Here is a 24,356-nt window from a genome sequence, read left to right as displayed (position 1 = left end):
CTCAGCGTGCAGGCAAGAGCTCTGGGTGGGAGAAGGGGAGGCGAGTTGGAGAAGCAAGTGCGCGCTGGGCTACTAAGAAGGGCTCTGTGTCAAGCCCCAGCAGGGCTGGGGCTGAGGCAGTGGTGGCTCACGGAGCTCCCACGGGGGAGCCCATCGCTTGCGTCTAGACGTGCGTTCACAGGGCCCGACGGTGGAGCCACAAGCTGTGGGACCTGCACGCGCTGGCCTGCGTCCCATAGCCTCCCTGGGGCTCCAAGGGCCTCCCTGGCTTTCCTGCTGCCCTTCTCAAGCGCCGCTCAAGATGCCACATCCTCAGCTTTCCGGTGTGAACAGTTAATGCCTTCAGGCACTTGGCTTCTGTGGGCTGCGGAGGGTCCAGAATCTGTGACATTTTGCTGACTCCAGTTCTTTGCTCCTAATTGTAGAAGGAAATCATAGCAGGAGGATTTAGGGCAGACACTGGAGAGAAACTCTGACTCGTAAAAGTAGGTGAGGCATAGAAGAACAATGTGGCTTATCTCAACCATCCATTCAGAGCTCTGCTAGCTGACCTCTTCGGAGGCTGCAGAAGACCCCCCCAACACGCCCCGCTGCCACCACCCTGCCCCCCGCCCCAGCCACAGACATTTTAGGGCTCTGTGAGTAGACTTGAAACCAGATGCCTCCCTGGGAGCTAAAGACTCAGCAGCTACCATTTACTTCTGTACTGAATTGTCTTCTTTGTAGGATGAGCAGAGGGTCAGCCGTTCTAGGACCACAAGGAGGCACAGTGCCATCAAGAGACAAGTAGAGGAGTGGGGATGCTGGGCCTCTGCTGTCTTGGGCCAGATGCCCCTCCACCTCTCCCAGGTAGAATTCTGTTGGCCATACGTCCTTCCTCTTCCCGTCAGCAAGACCGGAGGACATACTCTCTTCCAAACCCATGGCAAATGGCAGCCACTGGCTTCTTCTCTTGCCCTTGCTATTCCTAAAGATTCTGGATGGACAGAGATGCAGGGAAAGGGTTAAAATGCCCATACGCTGAGGGATGGTTAAGGCAGTGAGAGGCCAAGGGAGAAGTGGGGGTGAGTTAGGGCAGGAGCCCAACGCTGGGATTTTGGGGTATGGGCCAAAGCCAGGGCCAAGGTTTGGGGTGAGGAAGGTTTGGAGGGGGCATTTCCCAGGTTTGGAAGGGACATATCTCCAGGAAATCCCCCTCCAAACCTTTCTCACCCCCATTTCCTGGGAAATGCCCCTCCAAACCTTCCTCACCCAAAACTTGGCCCTGGCTTTGGGCCACAAATATGGATGGGCTGCAGGCCAGAAGGTCAGAGACTGCTGTGCTGGGGATGCTTAATACCTTTGTAGGTACGCTTTCATCCCAATGGTCTGACGTCCTCCTGGGGAACCTCATTGCACTGACCTCATTTCTGTCTCCCCCCTAGAGCGAACTCTGCGTGAGAGGCAGTGATGTCTCTTTTGTTCATTCTTGTGTCCTCTGGGCCTCTACCTTAGCAGGAACTCACTAAAGTTACCTAAATGAATTTGCCCAGGAGGGAGATACAGTTGCCGGGCCTGGAGCTGGGTGTGGTGGCTGTCAGCCATTTCTGCCCTGGTCTCTTCCCTCTAGTTTCTTTTTCTTCTTGTATCCCCTCCCTTCTTCATAGTCTTCTGCTGTCAACTTTTCTTTTTCCCATTTTCTCTCTTTCCTCCCTGTAGACATGACCTGGTCCCTGGCTGTTATAACCATATAAGCAGAGGTATTTACAGTATGCCTGCTCCATGGGGACCTCCCCGAAGGCCCGAGCCTCGTGGGAAAACATTAAGCCATTGTGCGCGCCTCTCACAGAACTCCCAGGGCTTCTGCTTCTCTCTGTGGCCTTCAAGAAGCACCAAGGTCAACTTCATCCAGGCAGCCTGCGCAGGTCCAGAATACGACTTTGTTCTGTCACCCTGACCACACATCCTACCCCTCGTTCTCACAGACAATGAGTGGTTAGTGCCCTTTAGGTAAGACACAGATTTGTAGCACAGGCAATAGACATTTTTGAGGAGGGATCAATGGGGTGAAGGGACAAATGTCAGAATGCCATCAGTGATTTGGTCAAAAAGTCAATTTCTGGAGAATATCTGAAAATCACAAAGTAGTTCATGTTAGCTGTCTATACCTCCTATCTCAACATCGCTGCCATGGAAAACAATAACCAATGTGGGTGCTGAATGAGCCAGGAATTATGCAAGATTCTCCTCCATCAAGGAAATTGTTTGTTCCAGATGCTGGTGTCCAGCTTGTAATGTCCTTTTAAAGGAACCAGGCTTGCCTACACATGCAGTCCCATTTGGGGAACTAAAAAGCTATCCCAGGGTGGTAGGGAACCTTTACAATATGCCTCAGTGATCTCTGTCTCTTGGTCTTCACCTCCTTGTATCATCCCTTGTCCTTTGGTATACACTGGACTTCTTGATTTGCTTCTAAAGAATAGAACATGTCACTTCCAAGACAAGGTTATAAAAAGACAGTGGTTTTCATCTCGGGTGCTTGTGGTCTCCTAATTTCTCACTCAGTTTTTTGGTTTTTCTTTCTCTCTCTTTCTCCCATCACCAGCTACCATGCTTTGAGGACCCTTAGACAGCCTATGGAGAGGTCAGTGAGCTTAGAATTGGGTCCTCCCTCTTGTCCTAATAAAGCCTTTAGAGGAGGCCACAGCTCTGGTCTTCAACCTTATAAGAGACTTTGAACCACAAGCATCCAACTAAGACATGCTCAGATTTATGACACACAGAAACTTTGAGATAGTAAATTTTCGCTATTTTAAGCCACTGAGTTTTGGGGTAACTTGTTACACACCAGTAGATAACTAGTACACCTGTATATCACCAATTTTCATCTCATTTCATCACCAATTGTCACCACTGCCCCTACTCCCCATTCTCTAGCACCCTGACTCTAGCTCCCCACCCCCTAACCTCTCCTTTTGATTCTTACTCTTTGGCTTCTTGTCCAGCTTCTTGGCTGGTTTTGACCTTGTCAAGTGGTTTTGACCTTGATTCCTCTCAAGACACAGTGTTGGGGGTCTGCTTTTTGACACCATGCTTCATAAGCTTGTGTAAGAAACTCCTACCTCCTAAACTTTCTCCTGGCCAAGCTCACCTCTCACCTGCTCCAGGTCCACACAGAAGCCGGATCAGAAAGTCAGCCCACTTCTAGAGCAGGAAAGCTTAACCAGACATGCTGGAAAGATTTTCAGTGAAGGCTGAAACAACCTTCTTATCATGAGAAAATCCACCACTTTCTCCTGCTGTTCCTATCAATCCAGACTTTCCTGCATTTGTTAGCTGATGGATGGCAAGTGGCTAGTCCATTACTTTGTAAAAACAAGATGTTGTTTTCAGATATTTATCTTTCCTCCCTCTTCCTCCCCCCTCCACCTCCAAGAAAAACTTTCATTTGTTAAGTCTAGTCAGTATTTCATTCATTATTATCGTTATTTTTGAAATTTAGACATTAGAATGATCAGGTCTGGGTTCCATTATGGGGCTCTTGTGACCTAGGGTAAATATTCTCTGCGACTGGGAGAGTATGTGGCTACTTTTTCTCAGTCACCCTGGTTTCATGATAGCTCAGGCTGCAGAGTAAATCAGAGGCCAACTCAAGATTGGGTACAGAACCAGAATTGATTCACATTCATTGGATTGCCTACAGATATTGATGACTCAAATTCAATGTTTCCATGTGGGCTGGGGGGGAGGACCTAGCCTAGATTGGAAGCTGGACATGACATTCCTCACCTCTTGTCACCAAGAATATAGTACACTAACAGATGGAAATGCCAGGTAACAAGAGATAAGTCCCTTGCCCACAGAGGATGCATGGTAAGTGTTTGCAGAAATGATGAACAGAGATTTTTTTTTTTTTTTTTTTTGACAGACAGAGATCACAAGTAGGCAGAGAGAGAGGAGGAAGCAGGCTCTCCGCAGAGCAGAGAGCCCGATGCGGGACTCAATCCCAGGACTCTGGGATCATGACCTGAGCTGAAGGCAGAGGCTTTAACCCACTGAGCCACCCAGGCGCCCCTGAACAGAGATTTTTAAGGCCACTGAGGACCTGCCTGGCCCCTCTCCCCACTCTTCCTGGATGATTTCATCTAGGACCATACTGTAGTCTTTACCCATGACCTGAAAATTCCCAAAGCATTATCTTCAGGCCATTATCTCCAGGCCTTGAACACTAGAGCCACATATCCAACAGCTTTAGACAACTGCCCTTGACTGTTGCTCAGAAACGGAAAGTCCTTTGTGTCCAAAATTGAACTTACTGTCTTTCCCCCAAAGCTGCTCCTCATCCTGTCCCATCTTCTGGAATCTCTCTACTTTGCTCAAGCTAGAAAACAGGAGTCAGATGTGAGTCCTCCTTCTTCCTGACCCTGCCCTTGTGATCAGTCATCGAATTTGGCTGATTTGATTTCTTGCATAGTCCTTGAAGGGGGCCGTTGCTGCCTACCTCCCTTGTCACCCTGGTGTCTCTCCTGTGTTACTCCTAACTGGCCCTTCGCTTCCAGGGTAGGTTGTGGCCAATTCATCTCCACATTCCTGCCGGAAAGGTAAGTGCAAAATGCAGTTCTGTTCACAGCACTTTATTCATTCATTCATTCATTCATTCATTCATTCATTCATTCGAGAGATAGAACACGTGTGCATGCAAGTGGGGGGAAGAGCAGAGGGAAAGAATCTTCAAGCAGACTCCCCGCTGAGTGCGGAGCCTGACGGGGCTTGATCTCGCCACCCTGAGATCACGACCTGAGCTGAAACCAAGAGGCAGACACCTAATCGACTCACAGCACTTTCCTGTTTAGAATGATTCAAAGTGGGGCTCTACGCTCAACACGGAGTCTGCTTGAGATCTTTCTCCCTCGCCCTCCGCCCTTTCCCCCCTTCATGTGCTCACTCTCTCTCTCAAATAAATAAACAAATCTTTAAAAAAAAAAAAAGATTCGAGGATTTATTTATTTATTTATTCATTTTTGCCCTTGGGTCAACGGCCCAAACTGTGAGTAGAGGCTGCAAAGCCTCACCTGGTTTGCTCTTCCCTGCTTCCCTCTCCAGCTTTAGCTGCTTGTCCATAACACACCTGGAATCTTGTGTTTCGGGCACAGAGAACACCTTATGGCATTCTCACCCCTTTGTACACAGGACTTCCTTGCCCGGGAATCAGTCCCTCGGCTTGCTACTCGGCCTGGGTTCCTTCTCTTTGTCCTTTCGAAGTCAGCTTAGCTGCCACCTCCCTTTGAGGAATGGTCATGATCCCCCAAGTCTGGGGTGGCTATTTCCTGGTGGGCATTGACCGCACCCGGGGCTTCTCTGCCATCACAAATACCGCTTGTTTCTGGGGTAGCCGGGGCAGCCTTGTGGCCAGAGCCTTGGACAGCGCCTGGTCCGCAGAAGGGGTCTGGTAGGTAAATCATGGGGCCCCAAAGGAATGTGCCAGATCTACGGAGGGGAAGTTCTTCCCCTTCTAGGTGCCGGTACACAGTAAAAACCTCTACCTGCCCCCTTCAGCCAGCGGGGAAAATGAGCCAGGAGAATGAGTGCGGGACTCAAGGTCCAGAGGCTGCTGGTTTGAATCCGACTCTGCCTCTTACCAGGGGAAGTTACTGAACCTCTAAGCCTGACTTTGTTCCACGGTGAGGCGGGAACCCTACCCCGTGGCAGACAGGGCTGGTGCGAGGAGCACACAGACAGGGCTCGCCAAGGAGCCCAGCTCAGCAGATGCCTGGTTAGAACGGAGTCCTCTCCTCTGTTCCCACGGAAGCCTGTACCCAGGGCAATGAACTTGAGCTTTCAAGAGCAAGGCTGACAGAGCAGACTTGATAAGCACCCTGGTTGTCGGATATGATAATAATAGTCTCATTTATTAATATAAAGGCCCGCTAATAGAGGCGGCACTTTTAATTAGCCAGCACGGCCACGATATTAATTTTTATCCACAGTTATTTAAGTCCGGGAGCCTTCCTCCCCTCTTCTGTTAGCACTTAGCTGCAGGGCGATTGAGAACATTTGTAATTGGATTTCTGTGCAGGACTTAATTATAAGGAGACAATAAAGCCCCTGAAATGTGGCAGGTTCTACCCTGCTAACTATTATTTTCCAGACACACGCTCAGGCCAATGAATGCACAGATTTATCTAAATTATAATTTTTAAACTTAACAAAGCTTTCCTTGCCCCGCCCCGCAGGACGGAGGGGAATCTGCCGGGAGCCTGGATTTGCAGGGAGGAGGGCTCGGAGGACGCAAGCTTCATTCCTGTAATCGAATGCTTTACTCCATGGGCCACCAAGCGGCTTCCCCAGGCCCCTCGGGATCTCGGAACTGTATTTTCTTCCCTTGGCCAAATGGCTTATTAATAGAATGGGCTTATTTATATCTCACCCAGAAAATCCCAAAGTGATGCAGCAACAGGGAGCTATCGAGCCAATTAGTTGTGGGGTTTGTTGTCGTGGGGGGAAATCTAGTTATTAATTTCCTGCCCTTCACCAGTGGCAGAATCGATTCCAAGGAAACCAAAAGGAAAAGAAGAAGAGGAAGAAAACCACGTGTTGTAGACCATCTGGGAAAACTCAAAGAGAGAAGGCTATACCATTTCTACCTTCAGCAAAGCTGTCTAGCCATAGGAGGGCAGGGAGCCGGAGGCCCGGTCCCCCACCAGCTGGGTGTGCTGTGAGCCCCAGCCTCTCCGAGCAGCCATCGTGTGGGCCTGTTACCTCGGTGAGCACATTCGGTTCTCACCACACTCAGCGAAATGGACTTATTTCACCCACTTCAGAAAGACACATCGCTTCATTCATTCAGTATGAATCCTGTAGCTTTGGAGAGGCAAGAGTGGACAGGGCAGAGAGGCTACCCTCTTAGAGGTTCCTTTCCAGCCCAGGGGGTGAGCTGCCCACGGTCATCAGCCAGCATTCATAAGAACCCAGGTAGGTTCCGGCAACGACCCAGGTCTGGGGCATCACTTCGCCTTCTCCTGGCTGCCAGGTTCTGTGAGTGCGCGGCTGGCTACCCAGCATACCCTGTGGAGGTCCACCTGCCATCCTAACTGGGCACCATCAGAGAAGGAAAAGGGTTCCCCAAGGGGTACAGCTCTGTGAAGGACCTGGAAGAGGAGGGTCTGCCGGGATGAGTGTGTGGGAGATTACCTTCTGCTCCCCTCGGAGCGGTGGTGGAAGACGAGTTCAGAAATACAGTATATTAAAAAAAAAAAAAAAAAAAAGAAATACAGTATATTGTTTTTTAAAGAAAAAACTACAATCATCATTTTGCTTGTGGAAACTGTTCAGATCACATTGTAGCATATCGTGAATGGTTTTCCCAATCATTAGAAATTCTCCGTGGCTGTAATGTGAAATGCTGGTATAATATTCCATCTCGTAGATAAACCAGTTTATTTAACTTTCCAAAACTCGTGGATATCCAGACCTTGGTGAATATTTAATTCGTTTGTAGTTATTATTATAAATAGAAGAGAGGAACATATATGTGTGTCCTTATTTTCACTTGCTCAAAATCAAAGTGGAATGATTGCAACAAAGAGAATGAAGTTGTTAAAGATTCTTGAGGCTTCTTGGCATACTGGCCCGAGAAACATTGTACAAATTTCTTCCGGGCTGGTGATGTGTGAGAGGCCTTATCATTATGCCTTAACTTCATCAATACTCCGCATTGACTTTTACAAGTATTTGCTAATTTGATAGGGTGAAAAAATATATTTCACTGCTGTGTTTTCTTCCAGGGTATTGATTGCTAGTGAGGTTCAACATTTCTTTGTATGCTTAAACCATTACTTGTATTTCTTCTGCAAATAGCCTATTCTTGTTCTTTGCACATTTTTCTTTTGGGTTTAGAGGTTTTTGTTATGTATAAATGCTATTTTATATTTTAAGAACATAATTTTTTTGATGTTTTTGTTGCAGACATTTTTCTCAGGTTGATTTTGCCGTTTATTTTTATTTTCTATGATGTTTTTTGTAAAGATGGTTTGAATTTTTATGCAGCCAAATATATCTGTTTTTTTTTTCTTTGTGACTCCTCCAATTGCTTTTGTGCTTAGAAATTCCATCTCCACACTGAGATGGAAATAGTAATCTATATTTTATCCTAAGTATTTTATGGTTCTATTTTTTTTACACTTAACCCTTTAAATCATGGGACATGTATTTTGTTCCATGTTGTGTGATAAGGACTTACATAGATTTGTCCCCTAAACAGTTAACCATTAATCCCACCATCATGTATTAAAGAATGTTTTCTTTCCCCATTGGCTTGGATACCACTTTTATCACATGCTGATTTTTTTTTTTTTAATATACAGTACACTGTTCTGAGCTGTCTTATTCTGTTCAGTTGGTTCTTCCATTATAATCACACTGTTTTAATTATTGTATCTTGTACATTCACATAATTTAAAATATGACATATTTGTATATGAAATGTGGCATTTTATTATCCGGTAGAACAAATCTCCCACAATTACTCTGTTTTAAAAAAAAAAAATTGGCCATTCCTGCTCATTTTCCAGATGAATTTTAGAATCATGCTGTCTAGCTCCAGAAAAAAAGAAAAAGAAAAAAAAAACAAAAAATAAATCCCATTTGGGACTTGAAAGGGATTAGATTCAACATATATCTTAATTCATGAACCATTTGCATCTTTGTACTATTCAGTCTTGTCATTTGGGGAAAATGACATGTTCTGGGTTGTTGTTTTTTTTCCCCCTCTTTTCTTTGTTTTTGCACGTTTAACTCTTTAAGTGAAATTTTAGTGTGCACTGTATGGTGAGGATCAAAACTGATTCCTTTTCAAATAGCCAATTTCCCACAGTCCCAGCGTTTGCTTCACTTGCACCTTCTCCAGTGGTTTACAGCGGTTATTATCATTTATTAAGTCCTTAAATACATAGTAGGGTCCGTTTTCTGAGCTGCCTAATCCCGTTGATCGGCCTATTCTTGTGCTAATGCTCCACCATTTTGATTGTTGTCTGGTCTTCCGCAGTAGGGCTGGAAGCTGACCACCTCCAGATGGCTCTTGGAGTCTCCGCCCCCTTCTTCCAAACCAGGATTCATTTCCTGTTATAAACACTCAGCCCCTTGATCTGAGCCTCTCTGGTCCAGAAGCTTTTCAGTGCCCAAGGGACTGGGATGGAGCAGTCTGATGCCAGGTTTTGGGGTTTTAGTTGAGAAGACACCAAGGGTGGTGGTGACTGAGGCGGGGTCCCTGTGTCTGCTGCTTCTGTCCTTCCCACAGTTCAGAGTGCCCAGAGGCCGGATGTTGGCTGTGGTGGAGCTCCAGTCTCCAGGGCCGAATGAGGGAGAAAGAGGGGCCAGAACATTTTAGGGAGGTGGCGGAAGTTAATAACGCTTTGCTAGAAACCTCTTTCTTTGAGGGCCTGCTCCTCACCGGGCCTGGGCTAAGGACCTTACATACATTGCTCTAGTTTTCACCAGAACTACCTGAGCTAATATCTCATTTTACATATTAGAAGACTGAACTAGAACCACAGCCCCTCCTACAAGGGAGGGAGAATTTACCAAGGTTTGGGCTACCCTGAACCCTGTCCTGGTGACAGAATGAGGTGATGTGGGGTCCAAGTGTTTGCAGCTGGCCATCTGAGTTGAAGGCTCAGTGGTCCTCTCTCCATCCAGGCTAATGGGGTCACGTTGGGGGGCCATGTTATTCTCAGCCATGGCAGAAGCTGGGCTTCCGGTCTTGCCTCCGCCTCCCTCCCTCTCCCCAGCCTGCTGTTGTTCCCTCCTCTCCGCCAAGTGGACAAGTTGGCCTTTGCAACTGCTGACTTCCAAGACTGAGAGTGTTTAGGGGAGAGCTGGTATGCCCACCGATGGTGGGAAGCAGAGATGTGGGGCATGGGGACAGAGCGAGCAGAAGGAACTGGTGAGCTGGGAAGCCCGTTGCTTAAAGGAGGGTTCTGTGGACCTGATCACATTCTGTCCAAACCAGTGGCTGAAATGGCTAAAACAGCCAGAATTTAAAAATAATACACATTTGTTTATTTCATCTTTCTTCAAGAAAAGACTACAATCTAAATTTGTGTCTAGTCTTGGTCAACAGGGAGCCCAAGGTCACTTTACTACCCGTGCAGTCTGTGCGTCCTTGACACCGTGGGATCCCCCCTTTTCCACTCAAGTTCAGTCCCCATTGACACACCTGAGTATTGACATACCTCCCTTTAGTTTATCGTGGCCTATAGCATTCCATCATATCGATGATCCACATTTTAGCAAAATGTATGCTATCTGGAATGGGCAATGCATGAGCAGACTGATAGCAAAAGATCTGGCCATGAGAACATAAAACACATAGGCTATGTGGGGGATTTTACCTTTTAGAGACATGGGGACTGTCATAATGCAGATTATCATTCCGATAATGAGGCGGGTAGAGCCCTGGGCAGGGAATCTCACTATCTAGGTTCAGACCTTGGCACTTTCTACTATTGACTTTGTGTGTCTTTGATACTTTCTTCCCCTGGTTCTCAGATTTTCCTTGATCTGCCATGATTCATGGCAATCATGAAACCACAGAGATGGAAGGACATCACAGTGACTTTGTTTAACCCTCTTGTTTTAGAGATGAGAGAACACGGGGCCCTGGAGGTCAAGTGACTTGCTCAAGGTCACAAAGTCAGCCATTATCTTTGCAGACGCCACCCCAACCAGCCTCGTGGCTTTGGGACTCATATCAGAGGTTGGCACTCCCTTGAAGTGACACCCTTCATTATTACTCGTGCCAGTCCCCCCGGCAACCTTTGGAGGGCTTTTCCCTCTGAGTTGTTGATGGCGCGCCTCCTGGACTTCTGCCTCTCGTTCTGGAAGCCCCATAGCTCTGACTTGACTAGGCTTTATAGAAGAGAGAGAGGGCCATGAGGTTTCCACCTGGGCTCTGGGGCTGCCTTGTTTCCTTACAGGACCCCTGCCTCATGTCTCTCATCTTTTCCATCTGTCTGAGCCGTCCTTCAAGCTGCTTTTGGAACAGCTCGAAGCAGCCACATATTGCTATGCTGCGCGGGCAGAGCCTGGGAGCTATTTGGCTTATTGTAATTATCTCACCATCTTGCTATGTGTCTATCTCAGTTCACAGAAAGCTCTAAGTGAACAAAGACCCGGGCACAGTGGGCTAGGCTAACGGGGCAGGGTGGGGTTTGAGCCCTGGAGATCTGGCTGGATCAGACAATCCACAGGTCTCAGGTCCTGATAGAGCCTCCCCTAGGGAAATTGTCTGTATGGTAGGGACTGGAATGAGACCCTAGGAGCAGGTCTTGCCCATGTGACACTTTCATAGAACAATAGCAAGTCAGTGATGTTGCTGAAGCAGGGAAGGGGCGGCTCCACAAAGGAAAGAGACCAGTTCAAGGCTGAGGAGGAGGGAAGAGTGGCTGTCTCTGGTACGTGGGTGCATGTCCTTTTCCATCCCCTATAGGGACCAAAGGAAGGCGACCCTGAAAGGAAAGGCCGGCATCCTGGGGGATGTGGGGGTGGGGCTCAGAGAGAAGAGAGAATCACTCATAGTTTTCCAAGTTCAGAATTTTCTAAAGACTGGGATCAGAGAACATCAGAGGAAGTTTCCTCAAAGGGGATGTTTTGGACCAGATCTCTGAGCTGTGTACTTTTGTCCACTGTCCCCTGGCTCTTTTTTGCATCTCACATAAAGTGCAATTTTAGGGGCACCTGGGTGGCTCAGTGGGTTAAAGCCTCTGCCTTCAGCTCAGGTCATGATCTTGGGGTCCTGGGATGGAGCCCTGCATCAGGCTCTCTGCTCAGCAGGAAGCCTGCTTCCCTTCCTCTCTCTTTCTCTGCCTGCCTCTCTACCTACTTGTGATCTCTGTCAAATAAATAAATAAAAATCTTTTAAAATGAAATTTTAGTTCAGGGTAAAGACTCAGAGAAGAAGGGGACAATGGCAATGGCAGGGTAGGAATAAGGAGAGGACAGTGATGATAGGAAGCCCAGGCTGGTGGGAAGAAGCTGGATTCCAGCCTCCCTAACACTGAGGCTAAGGCCATGTTGGATCCCCCTTTCCCAGAGTTCCTTGAGAAGGTGACGTGGAGGCATTGTCCCTGGAAGTTTTCCACGGCCTGGGTGGACAGAGAGCTAGAAGAGGATTAGAAAGAAAGGAAAGCGGCGCCTGGGTGGCTCAGTGGGTTAAGCCTCTGCCTTTGGCTCAGGTCATGATCTCTGGGTCCTGGGATTGAGCCCCATATGGGCTCTCTGCCCAGCAGGGAGACTGCTTCCCCCTCTCTCCCTGCCTACCTCTCTGCCTACTTGTGATTTCTCTCTCTGTGTCAAATAAATAAATAAATAAATAAAGTCTTAAAAAAAAAAAGAGGGAAAGGAAAGGAGCCATATTTAGTCCCCACCGTGGCTATGACATGTCCCGTATATCTTCCCATTCCTTTCTCTCTTGGTTCTAGAGGAGGAACATGACCTGTTCCTCTGTCTTGGTACCAGCTGTCTTGTCTGCAGGTCAGCTCTCACCAGCACAAGCCCCATTCATTCTCAAGATCTTCTCAGCTCTTCACCAGATGAAAACAAGCAGGGTTTACAATAGAACAGACCTGGGGCCAGTAAAGGCTATAAATCTCCTATGTCATGGGCATTCCTGGTCTTCACTCAAGTATAAATGGATTGGGTGCTCCGACCTCAGATTCCACGTCTCTCCTCCTTCCTCGTGAGGTGGCACTAGGGGGTCTCTCTCTCTCTCTCTCAACACCCCCCCACCAATAGCCAGAACCACCTTGGGGCCTCTCCCTTGTTCTCAGTCTCCTAGCTCAGTGGGAATCTTGGTTCTCTGGAGATGGAAAACAAGTAACTTAGGACCCGTGATTTTTGTTTCGTTCCTCACAATGCTTAAGTGACCATCTGCCCTGGGCTTCTTGGATCATTTCTTGACATGGGGAGGTTACTGAGGATTTAGAGAAAAGAGCGGAGGCTGGATCTGGGGGGATGGACGTTTGCACATGGCAGCTCCTTAAGGGAACCTAGAACTCCCCTCTTGCGCGGCTGGAACTCTATAAACAGCAGCTGTATCCTTCACTCTCAATTCTGGAGTGGTTCTGGGTCCCTTGGACTATTGCTTCTTTGCTATTCCAATGTTACCCTTTCTGATTTCACTATCGCTATGCTGGCTCCATTTTTGGCCCTTGCTCTCTCCATGGTTCCTTGGATCAACGGTTGAGTTTTGAACTTGGATTCTAGTCTGGCCTTTGGCACTTCTCTCCACTTGGCCTCCACCTTGGCTGTGGGTCAGAGGCACCCCTGTCTGGTAGGGAGGGTGGTCCCTAGTTGGGACCTTTTTCTCTGGAGCCCTAACAGTGCTCAGGGGGCAATTCAGGGTGCAACATGGGGGTGGTGGGAAGGGGTGGAGACCTGGGGCGGGGAGGCAGAGTGGGTCGGGGCTTGACTCCCTATTTCCACCAGGGTAACTCCACTCGGATCTGGATTCTGTATGAGCCTTTCTACGGTAAAAAGTTGGAAACCATGGATTTGGAAACAAAAAGAATTTGTTAAGGTCACCTCAGTGATTTACTGGCAGCTTAGGGCTTTAGGAGGCGACAGGCCAATGACTGGGGCACACTCCTGAGTACCTTGACCCTGGAGCATCATCCACGCCTCCAGGAGTCTTGTGGTTCCTACGTTTTGCCCTTGTTCTGCTGGGAGAGGCCTGAGGGCCCAGAAAGCTGGAGCGCTGCTGTCACCGGCTGTTTCTGAGCTGTAAGGACCATCTACCCCTTCTGCTTTGAGCACGGTGTGCTGGAACCAGCGAGGCCCCTTTAATGAGTTCTGAAGACCCCTGACGGCACACTTGTGAAGACCTGTGGGGTCAAGTCCCACGGAGGTCATTAACCTCAGTGTGATCCTGGGTTTGCTATATAATTTCTCTGAGCCTTGGCTTTCTCATCTCTAAAATGGGAGTAAGCAATATTTCCTCTTCTGACGTTTATAGGAGTCAGTGTGATCATGTCTGCGTGGCTTTCCCCACAGTAAGCTCGCCCGTGTGCACACCCTGCCTCCCACACTACCTTACCTTAACACCTTCAACCTTAAGGTCAAGGGAAAAAGAACTCAGGACCCCAGTGCTTCGGGCGAACTGGCCAAGAGGAGTGATCATGTCTGTTCTCCTTCTCCTCCATAGGCGTCCTCACCCTCTTACAGGGAAATGGAATGGAAATGGAGACTAAGAGCTGCCTCTAAAGTAAAGGGAAAGGAGGTGGGTTCCTGTAATTCCCCAAGCTCAAGGCTCACGGCTGTCAGCGGGGACTTAGCTCCCATCGTGATTCTGTGGCCTTTAAAGTCACCAGGGGTCATCTTGGGTGGAGGTGGAGTCGGGCACCTTCCTACCCTCTGGGGTCCATCACCTCAGGCTTCCCTCCCATCTGGCTGGGGGTGCCTTGGATGCCCACCAGCGCTCCAGGCTCAGCTTTTCTAAAATGCATCCTCAGAGTTGGGGGCACTTGGGGTGACAACTAGGAACTGAAAAATGGAGCCAAACGAAGATGGGCAGCTCTGGAAAGATGAGACTGGGAGGATGGACCTGGCAGCACGGAATTCCACGTGATTCTTGGGGATATAACAACTAGGCTTTTTTTTTTTTTTTGTACCAGTTTTTGGTGTATGCTTCTGGTGTATGATTATAAATGGGCTAGGATAATGGACATTTATGAATGCCTAAGAGAAAGACCAGAGATGGGGATGATTTCCAGTTTTTCCCACTTCCCATTATTCCCCATGATGACTCTCAGAGTCAGCCCCTCTCCTGGGGTTTGGAGCTGGAACCTCCCGGCCCCTTTGTCATACTTTGCTTTGAGGTCACTCCACACCTACATGATCTCCGTCCCTTTTCTTCTTTGCTTAACCAGCAAAGGTTGGGAGTTTTCAAAAAGTAATTTCTACCAGGAAATTAAGAGTAAAAGAACCCAGGTTTTAAAAAGCATCCAAGTACAAATGTGTGGTCGTCAGGGGCTGGGGGAGAGAAGCACGGGGAGTTGTTTAGTGGGGACGAAGTTTCAGTGTGACAAGATGAGAAGAGAAGGGACGGATGGGGATGGCCGTACAACAGTGTGAATGTACTTCATGCCCCTCAGCTGTACACTGACCCACGGAGAAGATGGTCAATTTTGTTAATGTGTATGTCATTACAATTAGAAAAAAAAAAAAATGAAAGCCTCCAAGTGGATGGATTTACAGATCCTTGGCGTGGGGTTTAGCTTCACTGTTTGAGAGTGGGCTGACTTGTCGTTTCCTCACTGTGATGGTTAATTTTTGGAGCAACTCTGTGAGGCTATGGTGCCCACTTCTTTGGTCAAACATCAGTCTAGGGGTGCCTGGGTGGCTCAGTCAGTTAAACGTCTGCCTTTGGCTCAGGTCATGATCCCAGGGTTCTGGGATCAAGCCCCACATCGGGCTCCCTGTTTGGCAGGGTGTCTGCTTCTCCCTCTGCCTTTGCTCTCCTCTTTGCTCACACGATCTCTCTAAAATAAATAAATAAATACAATCTTAAAAAAAGAGAACAACAAAACCCACCAGTCTAGGTGTTGCTGTGAAGGTACTTTTTAGATGTGAGTAGCATTTATAAGCAGTAGAATTTGAATAAAGCAGATTGCCCCCTATAATATGGATGGGACTCCTCTAACCGTTGAAGGCCTTAAAAGCAAAACTGAGGTTTCCCAAGGAAAAATAAGTTCTGCCTCCACATGGCCTTGGGACTCAAGACTTCAACGTTAGCTCTAGCCCGAATTGCCAGCCTGCCAGCCTGCACCTTGGACTTCAGACTTGCCAGCCTCCAGCCCTAGTCATGTGAGCCAGTTCCATAAAGTCTCTGTGTCTGTCTCTGTCGATCTACCCCCTACACACACACACACACACACACACACACACACACACACACGCACGCATACATGTACCCACACCCTATTGCTCTATTGATTCTGTTTCTCTGGGAAACCCTGACACATACACTCACCTGGAACTAGTTGGGGATGGAGGTGCCCAGATTTCCCCCTGAGGGGAAAGAAGGGAGGTACCCCTCCAGGTCTGGTAAGCCCTTCATTTCCTCTCCTACTCTGTTTCTCTGGCTTCTCACTGGGCATCAGCCCTCCTGGGTTATGTGCCCTCTGCCTCCAACCTACGTACCCATCTCTGGTGCCCCTGCCCTGGGCCTATGGGCCTGGCCTACCCTTTGGCTTTCTGGGTGAAAGGGTGTCTTTCCTACGGGGCCCCAAACATTTTTTGGACCCTGGCGCTAGTCAGGCTTTCAGGAAGCCACCTACTGACTTTGTAGCGGGTTGTACTCTCTCTGTGGCTTTAGTCCATGGGGTTTGGCTTGATTCATTTCTCTGTTTTCTATCCACTTTTAGCATATCTACTGGCCGTTTCATGGCTGGCTTTGCCTTTAGGTAAAGCCTTAATCCATTTCCTGTTTTCCTCGGTCAACAACCACACCTAGGCTCCTAAGGACTTAACTCTCAGGCATCAGTTTCCTTTGTGAAACCTGTGAGCATTAATTCAGCTTCTTCCCAGAGCCAGAGAGAGGCCCTCATCTCCTCCTGCCTGTAGATCCTGCTGGACTGTCCATAAAAGGATGGTTCTTCTTTTAAAAGAAGGATGGCTAATACTTTCTCTGTCTCATTCACCTATTATAAAATCTAAGGTGTCCATTATATGCATTATCTTATTTAACCCCTCCCCAAACTATCTTTAATATACAGTATCCTCATTTTATAGATTTGAGAACTGATATGCAGAGAGGTTATGGAACTTGTCCCAGAACACACAGCATGGGAATGGATTTCAGCCCTAGGCAATCTGAATTCAAGTCCTGTGCTCTTAGCCAGGGATAGATAGAGAAAATCGAGCAAGTAGAAAAGAGTAGGGTATGAAGAATAAAGATTAGTAAGACAGAGATATAAAGCAAAGTCAGGAAGAGGATGAATATTATAATAACTTGCTGTTGAGGGTCTGGTACACGTGTGCTACAGGTGGGTCATAAATTCGGCTCCAAGCTTTGAGCCACAGGTGGGAGCCTCCTCCGTCTTTCAGCTCACTCGCTGAGCAGAGGGTCGGACAGCTCCTGGTGTTATTGTGATCAATACTGTGATCAAGCACAGGTTACCACTTCCGTAAGTCCTCGAGTGGCTTCTTGTGCGGGGTTTCCCTCAAATCGAGGGGCCCAGCTGTCTGAGCATCCTACTGCTGGAGTTTGGCAAAATTATTTTGCACTTGTAGCAGGAATGATATGTAATTCCCCACTAAGAAAAGGGCAGAGTCTTTCTCTCTTAGAATAATGATTTGCTATTGACGTGGAATTGTAAATTCTGAGAAAGTTGCAACGTTAAGACTTAGCTTTCTTTCCCCCCTTTATATGTCCAACAGTGCCTAATCTAGTGTCCAGCTCACCTCAAGGGATGAATCAATGAGGACGGTGTTGAACAAATATGAATGTTAGCAGAGGCCGACGGGAGTGCTCCCACAGCCCCTGCTTGTGAAAAGGAGGGCCCGTTTCCAGGGAAGACCTCCAGGTCTTAAATGGCCTAGAGCTAATGAGAGGCACCTTACTGCAGAGGGGGTGGGGGAAAGAGCATGCAGTGGGAACTCTGCCATAGCGGTGCGACCTTCAGGAAATCACTTAACCTCTCTGAGCCTCAGACTATAAAAATGGACCATGGCTTTCATATGAGAGGATGTTCTTGCGAGAGCCTGGAATACTGTAGGTGGTCCACAGAATTTAGGCGCTCAATCGTTCATTCTTCAGAACGTTCTTATTGGTCTCTGCGGCGGGGCAGAACTCACTGTGCCCTGTCCGGGAATACAATAGTGAACCGGACACGGGGGTGGGGGGCGCGGGGGTGCGGTGGATTCCCTCTTCCCGTCACTTCCTTCCCTGCAGCAGATATTTGATAATAGGCCTGCTTTGGGGCACCTGGGTGGCCCATTCCCTTAAGCGCTGGGCTCTTGACTTTGGCTCATGGGCCATGGGATCCAGTCCCAGAGCTGTGTCCGGCTCTGCTCAGCGCGGAGTCCGCTTGAGATTTCCCTCTCTCCCTCTCCCTTTGCCCCTCCCCCTGCTCACACACACTCTGTCTCTCAAAATGAATCAATCTTAAAAATAATAATAATAATAATAAAATAATCTCAAGTCCACGTTGTTGAGGGACGAGCGGGGAGTGGCAAGAAGGCCCAGGGAGCCCGAGGAGAAATGGCCTCCTCCTCCGTGCCAGCCGACGATGGGATCCCAGCAAGCGCTGGCGAGCCCGGTCATCTGGGGCTGCCCCGCCCCACACGGTGACCGGGCCCCCCTGGCTCAGCAGGGTCATCTCTCCCTGCGGTGTAACGCACCGCGGCCGCGCTCTGGGCCGGAGTTTTTAAAGCGGAGCCGGCACGGTTGATGTTGGTCCGCGCGCTGGCGGCCGGACCCTCAGCGCGGTGGGAAACGGCGCGCTCAGGCTACGCCCGCCTCAGCGCTCTGCTCTTCCCCTGGCTCTTCAGGGTGTTGTGTTTGCATTTTCCTCACCTAGGATCAGCATTTGCATCTCTCCAGTCTCTCCCGGAACGGTGCGTGCGTGCGTGCGTGCGTGCGTGTCCACACGCATGCGCACAGACTTCGTAAACGCAGAGCCGCCCAGTAAGCAGTGGCAGATCTTAGCAGGGATGCTCTATGAATCCAGCACAGCACGCACTGCGCTTATGAACGTGCCTTTTATATGGTTTTGTGCTTCGAGTCCCAGGCCCCATCTGTCTGTGTGTTGGTGGTCGCCGCAAGACTGGGCTGGCCTTGACAGCAGGGGCCGTGTCTCCCGCGGCAGACTGCAGGCGCCCTGAAGGCAGGGACTGTCTCCCGCGGCAGACTGGAGGCCCTCGAAGGCCAAAGCTGCATCTCGTCCTTCAGGAGCCTCTGCTTTTGACGTGGGCGCCAGGTTGGGGGCCCAGAGAGCAGCTCTGACCCGGTGATCATGAAGGGAGCCTTCAGCGGTCTCTTGGTGCTCCGTTTCCTGAGATGTCAGACTGACATTATCTAGCTGACCTCGTCTACTCCTTTTATATGCTGAGAGTGGAAGGGTCACCCAGTCACCCACACGATGGGGATACAAGAAGGAGAAAGAGAAAAATGAGAGGACAGAAGAGTCAAGGAGGTGTGGCATCCTCGGGTCGAGGGATCAACTTAATCAACTCGCTATCTCCCTGGCTCTTTGCGGGGACTCCACCAGCTCAACTGATTACCCCCCCAGAGCCCCGCTCCCCACCCCCACCGCCCCCCCCCCAAGCTGGATCTAATAGGACACAGTATCTGGCATCATTCCCCGATCCCCCCTTCATCCCTTAGCTGAAAGTCAAAGGAAAACAACAAAAACACCCTACTCATGGTGTCGCCAAGACATCCCTTTTTTCAGAATCCTTGTGCTTTTCACCAACCTAAAAGCTTGATGAGGGCAAGGACCATGTGTTCCTCATTTATTATTCCTGCCCCTTCCACCAGCCTTGCCAGGGTACCATGCCCTGATGGTAGATGCTTAATACACGTTTTGTGTAAACGAATGAATGTGATTTTCAGGAAGGACCAGGGATGGATCTCCTCATTCTCCTGAGACCTCATCTTCCCTGGCAAAAGTGTTTCAACCCTAAGTCTCTGCACTCTTTTGTTGGGGAAAAGTTGTATTCTGGGGTCTTGGGGCTAGGGGGCAGTATTCACCCATTGGTACAAGCTGGAGCAGTGTGTGTGTGTGTGTGTGTGTGTGTGTGTGTGTGTGTGTGTGTGTGTGTGTTGATGATGATGACTGGTCATTAAGAAGCTCCGGCTATAGAGAGACTTCTAGAAGTCCCTCAAAACCACTTAGCTCATCTTTCCTAAGTAGCCTGCTTCTCAGATATGCCCATGAAATGTTATTCTGCATATATGCCGCTGAACAACCAGGCTTATCTGAAGATATGTTTTTTCTTTTTTATCCAGTAAACTTTATTTATATATAACAACAGTACAAATTGTGTCCTTGGCTTGCAAAATAGGAGTGTTTCATATTTACAATAGGTACACAATAATATATTAGAATAACCAAAAAACCCCCATTTTATTGTAACATTTTAAATACTTAATTTTCTTACAGTTTTTATTCCACAACACCTGTAAAAACAACAAAACCAGACAACTATCATTGTATTTTCTTAAAAATATATATAATACAGATTCCAGTGTGTCAAGAAGAGCGGGTTTGGGTAGGAGAAGTTCGGGGGAGATGCAGGTGGGCTCAGGTCCCTAGTTTCATGGTATAAAGAGCTTGTCCCTTGTTCCCCAACACGCTTGCTAATGCGGGACCATGTTCCATTATGCCCTGTAATGTCAACATGGAGGGCAAATAAAGCCAAAGTCAGGGCCTTGACTGAAATCCAAAGGTGCCTCCCATCTTCCTTGAGGCTAGACAGGAGAAGCAGGTTGCACAGAAGAAAGGATAGAGCCCAGTCTGAAGGTGGAGCCCTGCTACAGTGAGGAGAACGAGATGGGGCTGTCCACAAGAGGCCAAGAATCTGTTCAATAAGCAGGGGTCTTGATCAATCAGCTCCCAGGATGGCCCCTGATACCAAGAGTGAAACTTACCTTTTATTCATGGTGTCACCGAGCCCTGGGAGCTAAAACTGCCCTCTTTGGGAAAACCAGGAGAAAGGCAAGAGACGGGGAAGAGAGACTTTGGAGTTATGAAGAGGATGCCGCCATTTTCTCCAAGCCTGTTCCTGAGACAAGGCATCGAAGGTCCTGAACTTGATCTCCCAAGTCTCCCTATGGGATCTGCTTCCACAGCCCTATAACTACGAGGCTGTTTTGCATTTTCTCATCACCCCCTAGCCCCTGCCCCAAGAGTCTCAAGTCTTTTGTGGCCAGGCATCAGGAGCCTCAGAAGCAACAGTGTGACTGGGAAAAAATGGCCTCCCCAAGGGCAGCTGCCAGCCCAGCATTTAACTGCTACAGGTTAATGGGGGCCTGTGTGGCAACTGGGATGCGCCTGGAGATTTATCCGCCAGAGGCTTTCACACATTCTCTATTTGTTCTGTGCAGATCGTTTTTAGTCCAGCACATCCATCCATTGCTTCTGCTTCATGCTCTCTCAGCAGAGCCAGAGGCCTCGAATGCTATTTCTTGTCCTCATTTGGTGGAAATGAAGGAAGGTCAGGAGCTCAAGCAGCAGGGGACAGGCCACCAGAAGCGTCAGCGGCCGTGGAAGCGAGAGAGGCTCTCACTGCAGAAAGAATGTCCCCAGAATAAGGTAAGGCAGCTGGGTTGGTCGGCTTTCTTCCTTCTTCTGGTCCCCTTTCTGCAAAATTCCTGCCCTCTGCAGGTGGTGGGGAGAACTGTGCCAACTAAGTTGGTGGCAGGGACCAGTAGCCTGGAGACTGTGAATTTGCTAGAAGAAGGTTCTTCTTGGTCTTATTGATCGCTGCTTCTCAGCACCCGGAGCAGTCCCTAGCAGACAGCTGCGGCATGTGAAGGCTCCCCAAATAGAGGAATGGAGGAACCAGTCCCCGCCCTTGAGCGAGACTAACAGCTGATCCACCCTTTGCATGACCGAATTCCGCAAGAAAGGGAGCTTTCTGCAGTGGTGGGTCAGACATGATTTGAGAGATGCGCTGTGGGGCAGGGAGGAGGGCATGCACAGAAATACCTGACCCCCCGACCCCATGCTGAGAGCAGAGGTGGCAGCAAGGCCAGCTGGAGGGACCTGTTCCACCAAGACAGATGTCTTATCCATCTTTGTCTTGTCCCTTTGCGCCTTCTGTCTTGCCAAGCATAATCCTGGGGTCCTTTTCCAGCAAATTGTCTCTCGCACAGATTAATGAAACAAATGAAGCTGGACTGATTTTTGAAAGAAACTTCCCTTCCTGTCTCCCTCCAAGATGGAAGGGCTTCATGGGGGTAGGGGCTATGCCTTTTTCCTTACATGAGGTCAAGATATCTTCAAATTAGGTAACAGTGAGGAGAGAGGCCAAGTGACTCCCTGTTCTCCACATTCTACTGGCGTGAACTCCATTGGTTCTTGATGACCCAAAGCCAAGAGCTGGTGGAGGAGGGACAGATGGGAAGCTAGAGTGGGGGCAAGACTCGATAATCTTTCACCTTTATGGCCTGGCTTGAGTTGCACCAAGTTCTCCTTTCTCTGAATTCCTTCCTCAGAGATCCCCGTGCCACCTCCTTTGCCATCCTGACTTGCCTGACAATCTCGTGGAATCCTGAGAAACGTGCCCAAGCAACTTATGCCAGCTCTGGGTCCTCTCCCTTCCACTCTCCAGCTGACCATCCCCCCATCATTCTCTACACTCTCGAGAAGCCTTCAAGGAAGCAGCCCCAGGGCAGTGAACGGTCACCTGAAGTAGCTCCTGGGAGACGCTCAGGTAGATGTGTGGAGGCAAGGCTTGGTGAGATGCTGTGGAAATGTCAAACTTCCTTTCACTTCTCAGTGGAGCAAAACCCTGGACGCTGGTCTGTGCAGCCGTGTGATCAGAAAACCTTTGTTTGGAGCTCAGAAGTCATGTGTGGGTGGGCGGGGATTTTCTGTGGCCCCGAGCGACCCCCTTTTACGTTCCTCTTGCCCGTATCTTCTCTCCTTTCATCGCCATTAATTACAGGCTCCGAGCTGATAAGCTTTGGGTGCTATGAAGAGCAAACGCTTTGGCTTAGTGCAGAAGGCCAGTCATTAATATTTCTTTCAGGCTATTAATAGGGCCCAGAGAAACTTTAGCAGAAGTGGATTATCAGAAGAAAGTGGCCTTGGCATGGCTGGCTGTGAATTATAATGAAAAGAGCAAGTTTCCTGAGTATTTTTGCTGAATGCTTTTCTCTTTCCCTTCGTCAGCTGCATTCAGGCGAGGAACTGAAGCTGAGGAGACCAGGCGGTGTCTGCTGTGTGGTTAGTGCAGCGATCCAGAGCCACACGCCAGGGACGGAAGCCAGCCCTCAGAGCTCCCCTCCTAGAGCCCTTTCCTGGGAATCCACTGTGGTCAGCAGAGCCTTTGGAGATTGGAATTGTTTGGAGGTAAATCAGGGCATAGAGAAGCTGGGACCCAGAGTTAATTACAGAGGAAATGACCCTGGTCTGGTCTCTCTGGGGCTGGCTGGTCCAGTTTCCCAACACTGCAGCCCCCTGAAAAGTGGAAGGTGGGAAGGGGAGGATGGTTCTTTCCTGCCTGCCCCCTTCCCACCCCTTTGCCTTTCCCTGGCCTTTCTTCTCCTTCCCTCTGACGCTGCTTACAGAGAAGCTGGAGCTGCCTGCTTGGATCCTTGCCAGCATGGAAGGCCTGCAAACTCTGAAGGCTGTCCCGGTCACCAAGGTCTTGCTGCCGACAGAGCCACCTTCCCCTGGATGACTCCCACTGGCTTTCACGGGCCCTCTGGGCCAAGGTGTGGAGCTTTGGTCTCTTTGTTTAGAAACGACACTCACAAGGGCTGGCCATCCAGGGTTTTAGGTGTCAGCAGAAGAGAGAGAAAAAGAAAGAAGCCCAGTGAGAAGCCACCCACTTGTCCTTCAAACTCACAAGGATGTGGGAGGCAGAAAGGGAGGCAGGAGACAGTCACGTGAGAATGCTACAGTCATTTCTACTGAGCCAAGGGCTCATATGATCGACCAGGAGCTTCCTTCCACACGAGCGGAGGGTTGTCTCCCCTCCGCAGGCACAAGAGAAGGATAGAAAGAAAGCATCACAATACAGGCGGCCACTTCTTTAACAGATGCTCTTCAAGTATTGCTTGCTGTAAACAGTGTTTGGTTTTTGCTTTCTCTTTAATTGCAAGATCCCCCCGGCAGGTTGGAGTAGAACTTAAAACCAAACACTCATGTCCCCAAATCAGCTCCCAGATGGGATCTCCTGGAAGCCGGGGTCACACACACCAGACTCCTCCCCAGGGGGCCTGGTTGATGACAGGGACTGATGTAAGGCAAAGCTGCCCAGTGTCCTCAGGGAGGCCAGGCGTCTGGTCTGGGAGAGGCCCACCTCTCCCCCACTTCTGACAGTAACTTTAGGGGAACCAAAGGGAAAAGTACCAAAGGTCAGCTCTTCATTTCTTGAGGTTTGAGATTAAATAAAAGGAAAAAAAAAAAAAAAAAAAACCAGTAGCAGAAAGCATTGGTACCCTACAGACACAGCTCTCCTCTCCAGAGATGAGAATATACAGGTGTGTGGTCCATAAAGCTCCTTTCCGGGGCAGCCAGGCTGAGACCCTCCGCGGCCCCATGGTCAGTGCTAAGTTCAGTTCTTGCCACGGTCCTAGGGCCGCCGGGATGTTTCCAGGTTGTCCGGGTCTCTATTTTTGTGAAGTGTTTGGCGTGAACTTGTGCTCA

The sequence above is a fragment of the Enhydra lutris genome, unplaced genomic scaffold, assembly GCF_002288905.1.
Source record: "Enhydra lutris kenyoni isolate GAN:26980312 unplaced genomic scaffold, ASM228890v2 scaffoldscaffold91, whole genome shotgun sequence".
Lineage (NCBI taxonomy): Eukaryota > Metazoa > Chordata > Mammalia > Carnivora > Mustelidae > Enhydra > Enhydra lutris.
The sequence above is the reverse complement of the archived record's forward strand: the minus strand, read 5'-3'. Positions refer to the sequence as shown.